The following is a 12,648-nucleotide window of genomic DNA, read 5'->3' as shown; positions in this document are numbered from 1 at the left end:
CGACCGGCAAAAAATTGGGGGTCCAGAAAAACAAACAACCTCTTTCTCTCTTTGTCCAGCAAGGTTCCCCTCAATCCCACCCCGCGCCAGAAGAGACACCTCGAAGCCGTGAAGAGTGAGGAAAGGGAAGCCTTCTGTGGGCCTGAAGGGAGAGGAGGCGCAAAGCAGACGAGCTGGTGGGGCTGTCCCGTATCAGCAAATTCAAAATGTTCCTGCTGAGGCCTCGGAGACCCGACGTTTTGCCTTTTACTCGTAATCTCTTTCCACTTAAAGCTCCAAAAAGAAATAAATCAACTCCCGTCCCCCATACACACACATACACACACGTTGAGAAGGTGGGAGAGGAGGATTGTAGGGAGGGGCCTCTCTGGGTGTCCTCACTGGCCCACTTCACTCTTGAGGAGACTGAGTTAGTAACTGCCCCTGGGTATAACTGGATATAGGCACACGGAGCTAACTGAACCTAACTGAAATGTTTCCAGGTGGACCACATTACTTAGGGCATTCGGCCCTAAGAAGCCCCATTCTCATTCCATGAATGTGGTTCATTTGATCCCGCCACCAGCCCTTTGATGCAGGTAGTGAAAATGTTATTGCTTCTATTTTACAGGTAAGGAAACTGAGACTCAGAAAACTTAGGTGGGAAGGAGGTTGGCATATAGGATTTTAGAACGAAAGCTAGAAGGGACTTCAGACGCTATTCTAGTCCAACTCCTTTCTTTTTTAGCTGAGGAATCTGAGGCCCAGGGAGGCTAAGTGGCTTGTCCTAAATCACATAGGTGTATCAGAGATGGATTCTGAACCCAGATTTCCGTTCCTAAGTTTCTGTAGGAAGTGGAGGGATGGGGAGAAGGAGAACAAAGCATTAGGGACTCATTCTTTAAAAATCTGTCTTAAACATGGAAACATAACCAAATATGTTGAGGGAGGTGGGGAACTCCACTAAAATCCTCCTTTAACCTTAGGATGGTATGGAAGTGAGCCTGAGGGTCTCCAAGGCAGAACCACTGGCTGCTAAGTTCTGGAAAGTCCTACCAAAATGGAAAGATTTTGATTACTGCTGGTACTGGATAGAGGGAGGAAGGGGAAGATGCACTGAATTTAGGGTCAGAAAACCTTGGGTTCAAAAGCTACCTCTGCTCCTTCATCTCTGTCTCTATCTGTCTCTGTCTCTGTCTCTCTCTCTCTTTCCAAGTGTGGGAGAGACAGAGACACAGAGAGAGACAGACACAAAGAGATGGAAAAAAGAAGAGAGAAAGGGGGGAAAGAGAGACAGAGAGATGAGAGACAAGAGAAAGAGAAAGACAGGAAGACAGAGACAAGAGAGACAAAGGGAGGGTGGGAGAGAAAGAGATGGGAGAGAAGAGATGGGAGATAAGGGGGGGAGGAAGAAAGAAAGAGACAAGAGAGAGGGAAAAAGAGAGAGAGAAAGAAGGGAGAGAGAAGAGAGAAAGGGAGGAAGAGATAGATGAGAGAGGAAAAACAATAGAAATGGAGAAAAAGGGAGGAAGAGAGACAAAAGAGAGAGGGAAAGGGAGGGAAAGACAAAAGAGAAAGAGGAAGAGACATAGAGAAATAAAGGGAAGGAAGGAAGGAGGGAGAGAGATATGGAGACTAGACTGAGACCTCTCTCTGGGTCTCAGTTTTCTCATTTGGAAAATGAGAGGGTTGTACATCAATTACACCTAAATTTGCTTCCAGCTTTAAATCCATGACTGATCTTTGAGAATCTATTAAACTAGCTGAGCTCAGAGGCCATTACCACTTTGGATGCTGGGTAATGTGTTGTTGTTGTTGTTTTTTCCCTCGGCAAGTCATGAACACTGTCAAATAGTAATAGGATAGTGACTGAACATATGATTTCATTGGCAGTAGGAAACTCCCAAATGAAGAAACTCCCTCCATGAGAGAAGATAGGCACTTTCACTCCAATATAAAAACTTAAGAGTTGCCTAGAGCATTGAGAGGTTAAAGGTCACATAGCCAGTATGTGTCAGAGGTGAGGTGGACTTGGACCCAGGTTTTCCTGGGTTTGGGGCCAACTCTCTATCCACTATGCCACACTGACATTTTTATGACCATTTAAATTATGCAAGGCACATTACATACCTTCAATCCTTTGAACCTCACAATAGCCCCGTGGGGATAGGTAACAGAGGTATTTTTTTGTTGTTATTGTTGGGACCTGTGATTTCACTAGTATGGAGAATTCTTTCTACCAATGAGGCTGCTCTGCAATTCTGCAATTCCAGGGAAAGGACCACCAACCCCCTCATTTTAAAGTTAAGGAAACTGAGGCACCAGAATATTAAGTAACTTGCTCAAGGTCACACAAATAACGAATATTAGAGGCAGGATTTTAATTCAGGTCCTCTTTGCACGACGCTTCCTTTCTAGTTTCAGAGAATTGTCTGGGTGCGCTGAGAGTTTGATTTGTCCAAGCTCACACAGCCAGTGTGTGTAGGAGAACAGATTTGAACCCAGGTTTTGCTGTCTCCAAGTTGTGATCTAATCTGCTACTACCCCTATGCTGCTTCTCGTACTATAGACTTTGTTATTTTACTGAGGAAGAAATGGAGTCTCAGAGAGATAAAAGGACTTGTCCATAATCCCACAGTTAAAAAGTGTTAGAGGTGGGATTCTTCAGTCCACATTCAGCAAGCTTTCCCCTACACCTGGGCTAGAAGTCTCTGTTAGTGGGTGGAGCTGGCACACTATTGACATTAAGGCTTTTTCAAATCTATGTGTAAAGCCCTGTCCCTAAAGGCAGGTGACAAAGTATGAGCTTTCTGCTCATTTTCCCTTTTGATTTACACACAGTTGGGAGATAATGCCCTAAAGAAACTCCAAAGAAAATTGTGCCCTTCCCACCTTCACACTGTCCCCATAGTCTCAAGACTGAAAGGAAGGGGGAAGGCTTGGCTCCTTTACCTTGTTAGCTGGAGTGGAAATATCTGGGTCCTCTGGTCCCAATATAGCACAGAGAGGCGGCCCTTGGTAGTGGCAGGGATCTCAGGCTTAGCATGGTCCCTGGCTGTCATTATACACACAGGTGCATCAAACAAAGGAGTGTATTTGCATCTCTTACCCTGCCATGCTCCATTTCCAGACTTTTCCTTAGTTTTTGCAACAGAGATGGAGCCTTTCCTCAAGCCCCACAGGACAGACCAGACTGGCCAGTGTTTAAGTGGTCAGAATGCTACTGCTTCCTCCTCTATTGCCTTTTGGGGAAGTCTCTTCCCCCCAGATCTGCTGAGATCTGGTTTATAAGGTGTTTCTCATGAATGGAAATGGGCATTCTTTCCCCTTCCTCAGCCAAGCACACACACTAAGCACCCGGAGGACATAAATATAACATAGAATAACAGATATTTATTAAGCACCTACTGTGTGTAGATGCTTGGGGAGATGTAAAGTTTAAATGACCAGGACAGGTATCTTTTATATCTAGGAGCACCAGGAAGCCTTGGGGGTGTTGGAGGGATAAGACTGTAAGATGGAGTACCAAGCAGAGGTCTGAGGGGTTCAGGTCCCAGGATCCCCTACCATTTAGGAGTGTGATCATTGATGGGGGGGTATTTATTTATTTTTTAAAATTTTACTTTTATATTTCTATTTTAATGTTTATTTAATATTATTTATATATTTTCCTTTTCAGATAATTCAGAAATTTCTTCCCTTCACCCTACCTCCTCCACCCACAGGGGCAGTAGTTAGAGAGAGAGGCAGTCCAGGGTCTCTTTCCTTAGGAACAAGTTTAGTTTCTAGTCCATTCTCAGAACCTTTATCATCCTCCTGCTGAGAGGTACCACTTCTGAATCCACTTGTTTTCTCCCTAGTTTGGATCTTCCAGGAATTCAAGCACCCTCTGATCGACGAACCATGGGTCAGAGGAGGACAATGTCACCATGCTAAGGAGAGTAAGGCATGCAAGGATTGTAGGTACCTTGGCTGTACTGGTTTTGGACTTATCTGAAAATCACACCCTTGAGTGGTCACCATTGGTCATCTTGGGGGCTTAACCTCAGCTAGGCTCCACAGATAGTGGTGGGCTCTGGGAGTCTGGATATGTTTCCGTTTGGCTTCCCCTCAGGAAAAGGTCTTGGAGGATTAGTCCCACGAAGACTCCCTTCCATCATCTGTGTCTAATGCCCCTCCCTAGGATTTAGCACATACACAGATCAATCTCCCATCCCGTTCTGATTCTGTCTCCCCCTCTGAGCACCAGGGAACAAGCAGTAATCTTTTCTTTTGGCAGGCAGTGATATTGAGCCCCAAAGAAGTTAGATGATTTTCCTAAGGTCATAGAACACAGCCATAAGCAAGTCTCTTTTGTCCTGACTAACTACCAGGCTACACTACCATAGACTGTCCTAGATTCACAGGACATGGTCTATGGGGGGGGGGGCTGGTTGGTGGCTCTTGTCCTTCATGCTCATGAATGACTTCACTGTAATGGGGTCAAGGTACAGTGTGTCCGACTTTGGCTGATCAGACCAATTATGAGCTCAGAAGACTCTACCACAGGTCAGGCACAAATAGTCCATACGAACATTTGGAGCAGAGATGTTTCTCAATCTGCACATCTCGTGTTTCTTTTGAGCTACTGCAATTCTGCTTTGCTCATAGTGCACAGCACCTTCTTTGATGCAGGCACACCACGCTGGCTGTCCTGTGCCAGTGTCTCCCATGTTTCACGATTGACTCCAAAGTTCTTCAGAGAGACACTGACATTATGGAAGACACTGCCCTAAAGCTAAGTGTGTGCTGTCAGCTCCCCATTGCTTAGTTATTACCTTCTAATGATTATAAACTGGGGAACGGTCACTTAATATTCCCCCAGATTAGCCACAATCTAGGGCTGGAGACCTCTTTGATAACTCCAGTTGCTTCAACGGCAGCAGCCTAGGGCCAGCTTATCACTGGTGGGCAGGGTCCCTAAATATCCTTCTCTCTGCACTGATTGAAGGCCATTGGGCAGATAAATAATGAGGTGGTCCCCATTTTCTCCCAGTCCTGCAGGTGTGGCCCCTGACTCAGGCTTTTCTGCAACTAGAGGAAGTCCAAGCTCTCCTGGCTTTGAGAGAAAATGACTATCAGGCCTGGGGGCAGCGGGTCTGTGCACTGGAGACTCTCAGCCTGAATGCTGGAGGGAGAACTGACAGTGCTGAGTCTGGATAGCATGCCCATTCTGCACTCAGGAAGGAACCAGGGAGGGTAAGTCTCTATGGGAGGCCGGGTTTGAAGGAAGAGGAGCCATCTACTTCAAGCTGGTGGTACCTAGACCCAGGAGGCTACGTTATAGCTATTAGACTGTAAGCTCCATGAGGGCAGGGACTTTGTATGCCTTTGCTTGCCTGTACACACGGCTGGCATTTAATATCATATGTATGAAGGCAGATTGCATTAAAGGGGTAATCTGGTACTGCAGAATGAGCAGCGACCCTGTAGTAAAGAAGACTGGGTTCAAATCTTACTACCCACGTGGTCTTGAGCAAGTCACCAAACTTCACCGGAGTCTCAGTCTCTTCATTTGTAAAATGAGGGGAGCTGGGCTAGAGAGCTTCTTAGGTCCCTATCAGGTCCAGATCTACGATAAGCATGTACTAAGTACTGGGGATAGAAGACAAAAATTAGACAGTCTCTGCCCCCAAGGAAGATACATTCTATCCTATGACCAAGAATGAATCCTGGCTCTGCTACTTATAAACCACGTGACTATGATTGTGAGCAAATCATTCATCTCTTGAGCTTCCATTTCCTTGCTGTAAAATGGGGATTATAATACTGGGGCAAATGAGCCACCTCCCAGGATTTCCCAGGAATAGGAACCTCATTGGAGGTACAGTGGAAACTGTGTTGAACTTGGAACCATGGGAGCTGAGTTTGAATCTTGACTCTGCCTCTTGCTACCTGTGTGACCTTGGGCAAGTCCCTAAAAATTTCTGAACCTCTGTTTCTTATCTGCAAAATGAAGGGCCTCACTAGACGACCTTCGATGTCCCTTCCAGCTCTGGATCCACAATCCCATGCCAAATCATTTATGCCAAATGCTTTTAAATCTTTGACCCCATATACATATAAGCTGATAATAATGCCGATGTATTAGGATGTGTAAGAATGATGGATAGGGTCAGGCCAATGGGCTGAGCTCCCAACTTCTCCTCACTGCTTCCCAGAGGATGGGGACTGGGATATGATTTCATTAATCCGGGTAATTCCCAGATGAGGAGATGCACTGTACCAATGCAGGTGGGCAACTTCTAGGTTTAGGGAGGTTAAAGTTAAACTAAGGGGTTAAGTGGCTTGCCCAGGGTCACATGGTCATTATGTATCAGAGGTGAGGACTTGAACCCTGGCCTTCCCAGCTCCAAAAGCAGCTACCTACTATAGCATGAATCTATACTTTATTATATCTACCTCTCCCTTGAAAAGGGCCCATCATGCTCTGAGGAGTACAGCCTTTAGACCACCTGAGTTGTACAGACCTAGGAGCAGCTCCTTGTGGGATAATCAGGGTACCATGTTTTCTTGCTCTTTCTCTCTCCTGCAGATGAACTACCTTCTTGGGCCTCATGGATTGTACACCGGCCTTCAAAGACCAAGAAGGAGTGACTGGAACCTTTAGAGGGCCTGGGGGCAGGACTCCTCCATCAAATGCAGGAAGGCAGGGGAGCAGCAATGATCACTTCCTTGAAGATGCTGCTCAAACCTATGCTTAGCCCTGACCTCTCTTCTGACCTTCAGCTGACTATTTGGCCTAGATATCTTACTGACTGCTTGAACGCAACAAATCTCAAACTGAATTTGGCATCTTCTCTCCCTCTCACTCCCCTAAGTTTATTTCTCTTTTTGTGTCACCAATCTTCACCCTGTCCCCACACCCCCAGTCTCTGTGTTTGAAAATGGTATTATCTTAACATTTCCCATTTTTGCTCTCTTTTACCTGGTACAGTCTTTTGAGTGCTGGACTTGGAGTCCAGAAGACCTGGGTCCAAATTTCAGCTCCACCATTTATGGATAACACTTATCTATATGACTTCTGGTAAGTCATTTAACCTCTCTGGGCCTCAGTTTCCTCTTCTGTAAAATGAGGGATTGGAAGAGACTGGAAGACAGCTCTAGCTCTGAGATATTGGATACAACTCCTTTATGCTATGGACGTGAAGGGGGCAGAGGCATTTGGTTGTTACCCACTCCCTTCTTAGTACTTATTCCTCTTCAGTTCTAGGACAAAACTATTTCCTGATTTTCCTCCCTTTCTAACCATTCCTCCTCTGTACAATTCAATGGTTCTCCCCCCTTACAAGCAGAGTATAGCATTCAAGAACCTTCATAGATGGACACCAATCCACCTTTATTCTTTTAAAAAAATATTTCGGGGCAGCTAGGTGGCACAGTGGATAGAGCACTGGTCCTGGAGTCAGGAGGACCTGAGTTCAAATCTGGTCTCAGACCAGACACTTGACACTAGCTCTGTGACCCTGGGTAAGTCACTTAACCCCAATTGCCTCACTATATATATATACATATATATATATACACATATATATATATATATATACATATATATTTCACTGATGCCTAACAAAATTTGTCACTTCCCAATGTGACTCTCTCCCCAGAAGAACTCTGGTAACAAAGAAAAAGCTAAGCAAATCAAACCATCATTCACCATGTCTAACAGCATCTTTACACCTCTAGTCCACCAGCTCTGGAACAAGAAAAGAGAGGTCTGTTTCATCAGAAACCCCCTGGAATCGAGACTAGTCGTTAAATTAATCTGGATTCTTACATCTTTTAGTTCCAAGGCAACTTCCTGGTATTATTTCACATTACTGAGTTTTACAATCAGACTGGATACACCTGTTGGGTTTTCATATTTAAATGTTTCCCTTGATTTTGGTTTTTTGGTTATCTCCTCTTGCCCTATTCTACCTCCATGCATTTAGCCATGCCATCCTGTCTCTCACCCAACCCAGCCCCTACCCTAGCCTTTAGATTTTTAGATAGAGCTGGAGATCACCTCTGCATCTCCACCTAGTGAAATTATGCTCTTCCTTCAAATCTTGACTGAGGTGTTAACAAATAGAGGAAATCTTCCCTGAATGCCTCTCTTCCTAATAAAGTGATTCCACCATCTTGAAATCCCTTGTCTTTCCCTTTGACTTCTGTGCATTTATTTATTTTTGTGGGGGGAGGCAAATAGGGTTAAGTGACTTGCCCAGCATCACATACCTAGTAAGTGTCTGAGGCCAGATTTGAACTCAGGTCTTCCTTATTCCAAGGCCGGTACTCTGTCCACTGTGCCAACTAGTTGCCTCGTTGCCTTATGTACACTTACAACACATTCTTTTTCCAAGGGTATGCGGTGATTATTTTAAAATTTTTTATTTATTTAAAAGCTTTATTGAGGCCTTCTGTTTTTGTTGTTTTCTTGTATCATATTAGTTTCCCAAATCTCATGCTTAGTAAAATATTCTCTTGTAACAAAGAAAAACAGTTAGGTGTGACCAAGAGACATAACAATAGTTGACAGGTATGTGATATCTTATAGGTCTCCATTTCTACTGAGAAGGACACATCTCTATCTCCACATGTATGATCCTTGAATTACAGTTGTAGGTATACATGTCTTATCCTCTCAACTATAGTGTAGGCTCCTTGAGGTCAGGCACTATTTCTGCTGGCCCTTCCCTATTTGGCAGTCTTCTCCACTCTTCAACCCCCTTATCTCAGCCCCTAAATAGCTGTTTTTTTTTTTAACTCTTCAAGGCCTCCAAATACATCCTCATTTCTGGCCTTTGACAGATGACTAGACTGATAGGCACTTTTGATTGCCTGCCATCCTTCAAAAAATTTCAGTATAAGCATCCACTCTGTCCTCCTTGTATCTGATCACAGAAGAGGAATCCCTACTCCTTTCTATTGCAGATCTCTACCTGAACCCTCGATTCTTTTACTTCCTGCCTTCTTTAGGGTCTTGCTACAGCAACTGGCCTCTCCTTCTTCATTTGCCCTTTCCCGTCCCCTGGCCCTTCTGCTGAATCCTAATACTATCCCATCTCTCTCATTCTCCTTCACAGTCAAAATTCTTGAAAAAGCTGTCTGTGCCCATTGCATCTGCTTCCACACCATCCAATAGGTTGCTGCTATAATTTTTCCTTTTGTAGCATCTCTCATGTATGACTTCTCTCCTCTGATACTGTCACCACTCTGGTTCGGGCCCCTATAGTCTTACATCAGTCCTCCCTCGTCTTAGTGCCTTCTTTCAATTTACCCTGTAAATGGTGTTTGTTCATAGTTTACATGTTGATCCCCCATTAGACAGGGGCTCCTTGAGAGCAGGGACTGTTTCTTTGTATCCCCAGAGCTTGGCAAGTGACTGGCACATAGTAGGGGCTTAACAAATGCCAGTTGACTGCCCCTACAGCTCTACTGAAATTGCTGTCTTAAAGGTCACCAATAATCTTTGAATCACCAAATCCAATGGCCTTTTTATTCAGTCATCAACTCTCCCCTCTCTGCAGTTTGTGAAACAGTTGAAACTTTCTCCCATTGAATATTTTCTCTTTCCTTGGCTTGAGGCACCACTCTCTCCTGATTCTTCTCTCTGAGTTTCAGTTTCCCCATATGAAAAGTGAGGGGGTTGGACTAGATGTCTCTGAGGTCCATTCTACCTCTAAATCTCTAGTCCTCTTATTAATAACTTACATTATTTAGCATGTTAAGGTTTGCAAAGCACTTTCTGCACACTTTGAGCCACTGAGTGCAACTGTTATTTCCATTTTACAGATGAGGAAACTGAGGCACAAAAAAGTTAAGTGACTTGCCATAGAGCTAGTAAGGGTCAGAAGTGGGATGTGAACCTGGATATCCTGGACTCCAGATTTAGCAAGCTCTGCTGTACACCAGGTGTCTGGGTCAGGAGTCAAATGCAGGTTTCTTAATTTCAAGTCCTTTTCCCCATCCCTCTTATACTTTTTTCATTATAAACCAACCTGCTCTGTCTCTAACCAATCCTTCTCTGTCTATCCTGGGTCCTCTTCGATTTGTCCTATATGCTTTTCCTTTGTTTACTCTCATCACTACAACCAAGTCTATGCAGATGACTTCCAAATCTGCCTCTCTAGCCCTGGTCTTCCTTCTAACTAGACCCACTGCATTTGAAGTCAAGGTGCTGAGAGAATGCAGGCTCCTCATGGGTAGGGACTACTTCATTTTGTCTTTGTATTCCCAGTGCCTAGTATGATGTTGGGCGTACAGTAGGTACTTAATAAATGCTTCATTTAAATCCCTACCCTGACACCATCTAGCTGCATGGCCTTGGGCAAGTTACTTAACCTTTGTGAGCCTCATTTTTCTCCTTTGTAAAATTCAGAGGGTGACTGATCACAATTTGGTCCTAATGCTCACTGCTAGCACCATCTTGGATCACCTGCCTTGACCAGAAGGGCCTCCCTAATACATCAATTTCAAGAGTGATGTTGTATTTGGAGTCAGAGGACCTAGATTGAAATCTTAGCTCCCAGAGTCAGCTTATTGCCTGTGTGACCTTGGGCAAGTCATTTAACTTGTCTGGGTCTGAGTTTTCTCAACTGTAAAATGGGGAGGGGGTGGACTAGATGATCTCCAAGGTCCTTTTCATCTCTGATCTACAAATAAGCATTTATTAGTCACCTATTTTATATGGGGCACTGTGCTATACACTGGAAGAGAAATAAAGTTTAGCTATGTCCTAGTCTCTACTTTCAAGAATGCTATACTTCAATATGGATAGAAGACAGGGGCAGTATAGTGATATGGTGGAAAGAACACTGAACTTGGGATCATAAAATACCTAGATTCAAATCCTACCCTAAACTTTATTAGCAGTGGGAGTAAGGGCAAAGGGATGAACCTCACTCATCTGTAATTTTGACATATGTAAAGTAGACATCATAATTAGACTGCAGAGACCTATGTCATGGGAGATCATTGTGAAGATCACATGAAATTATGCATATCAAGCCTTTTTGTGGACTTTAAGGTGTTATATAAATGTCAGCTATTTCCATCAGGCATCTAGTGCATAGTAGGCATTTAATAAATATGGACTTGAAAAAAAATGTCATTGGATTAGATGACCTATATGGTCTCTTCTAGCACCAAATCTATGACTGTATGGTTGCTTTTAATCTAGCTCTACTTGGACGTCTGACTATCTTCTCCAATTGTGAATTTGAAATTGAAATTTGACTTTTGAAATTGAATTCATCATCCTTCATTTCCTCCCCCTTCTTCTGCCTTCATTCTTTATCTCTAAAGTGCCATTCTTCACCCAATCTCCCATGTCAGAAACATGGTGGTGTTTTTGACTCTTCCTCTCCTTGGGTAAGCTACTTTATCTCTCTGGGTAGGCCTCAGTTTCCTCAACTATAAAAGGAGGTCCATTCCAGTTCTAGGTTTAGGATCCTATGACCTATCTTCATAACATCTCTCATACTCTACCTCTTATCTCTATTTATACTACCTCAGTATTGGACCAGCCCTCTCCACCCCCGTTATTGATTATTCCAAGAGCTTTCTTACTTATTTCCCCACTTTCACTCTCTTCCACCCACTCTCCTTTCAATTGGCTCTTTGAAGACTAGTCTTTTCCATGCTTAGATCCAGATATGTTATCCCTCTGCTCAAAAAACCAAGTGGCTTTCTATTGCTTACCATGGAAATTTCAAACTCCATTACCTGGCAGAATCACAGAGGGACCCCTTCAAGGCCTTTCACAATCTGCCATCACTCTGCATTTCCAGCTTTATTTTCAATCCCTTATCATAGAGTATGCTATATTTCAGCCAAACTAGACTACTCTAGTCTTCACCTTCCTTTCTCCATCCCTGTGGCCCCATTGCCCTGTGCCTTCCCACCACCACACTATTTCTTTCTCTTATGTTGTTCCCTATGGCAGCAATGCCTTTCCATCTATTGGATTTCTACCCTTCTGTTAAAAGTCAACTCAAATGCCACCTTTTCTATGAAGCGTTCCCTGATCTCTTTGATTGGTAACAATCTTTCTAGAACTTCATGGAGTTCTGTTTTCTATATTTCTAGTGCTTTTAACTATTATTAAACATTATATAATGTATCTATTTGTGTCTTATTCTCAGATTATAAGGTCCATAAGGGGCAAAGATTGGGTCTTATTTAAACGACGTATCTTCTCTAGGCTCAAGCACAGTGCTCTGCATACAGTAGGTGCTTAATAAGTTTGTTGAATGAAGGAATGGGCCCTCACTAGTTTGGCTTGGACTTTATATACATTGTATGTGAGGGTCAAAGAACAGGCAAGGTTCTTTATGTACTTTATTATTCCATCCCATTAAAACTTTATCTGAAATCACTTATTATTCATTGGATTTGATTCAAACATCCAAGGCTGATTGGGGTATGTGTGCATTATTTTCCTTTCCTCTGGGGGAGCAGGGCCCTCCAGGTTGGTCAAGTTTGATATTCTACCTTCCTTCTCAAACCTATTAGAAACAGGGATCCCTGTTCCCCTACAGGTCCCAGCCCCTATGGGATTAAGATAACCTGGTATAATCTGGAGAATCACCAAGTCCAGAATGCAAGGAAGGGGGGAGAGAGAGAGAGAGAGAGAGAGAGAGAGAG

Source organism: Vombatus ursinus, unplaced genomic scaffold (assembly GCF_900497805.2).
Source record: "Vombatus ursinus unplaced genomic scaffold, bare-nosed wombat genome assembly UNPS02014797.1, whole genome shotgun sequence".
Lineage (NCBI taxonomy): Eukaryota > Metazoa > Chordata > Mammalia > Diprotodontia > Vombatidae > Vombatus > Vombatus ursinus.
The sequence above is the reverse complement of the archived record's forward strand: the minus strand, read 5'-3'. Positions refer to the sequence as shown.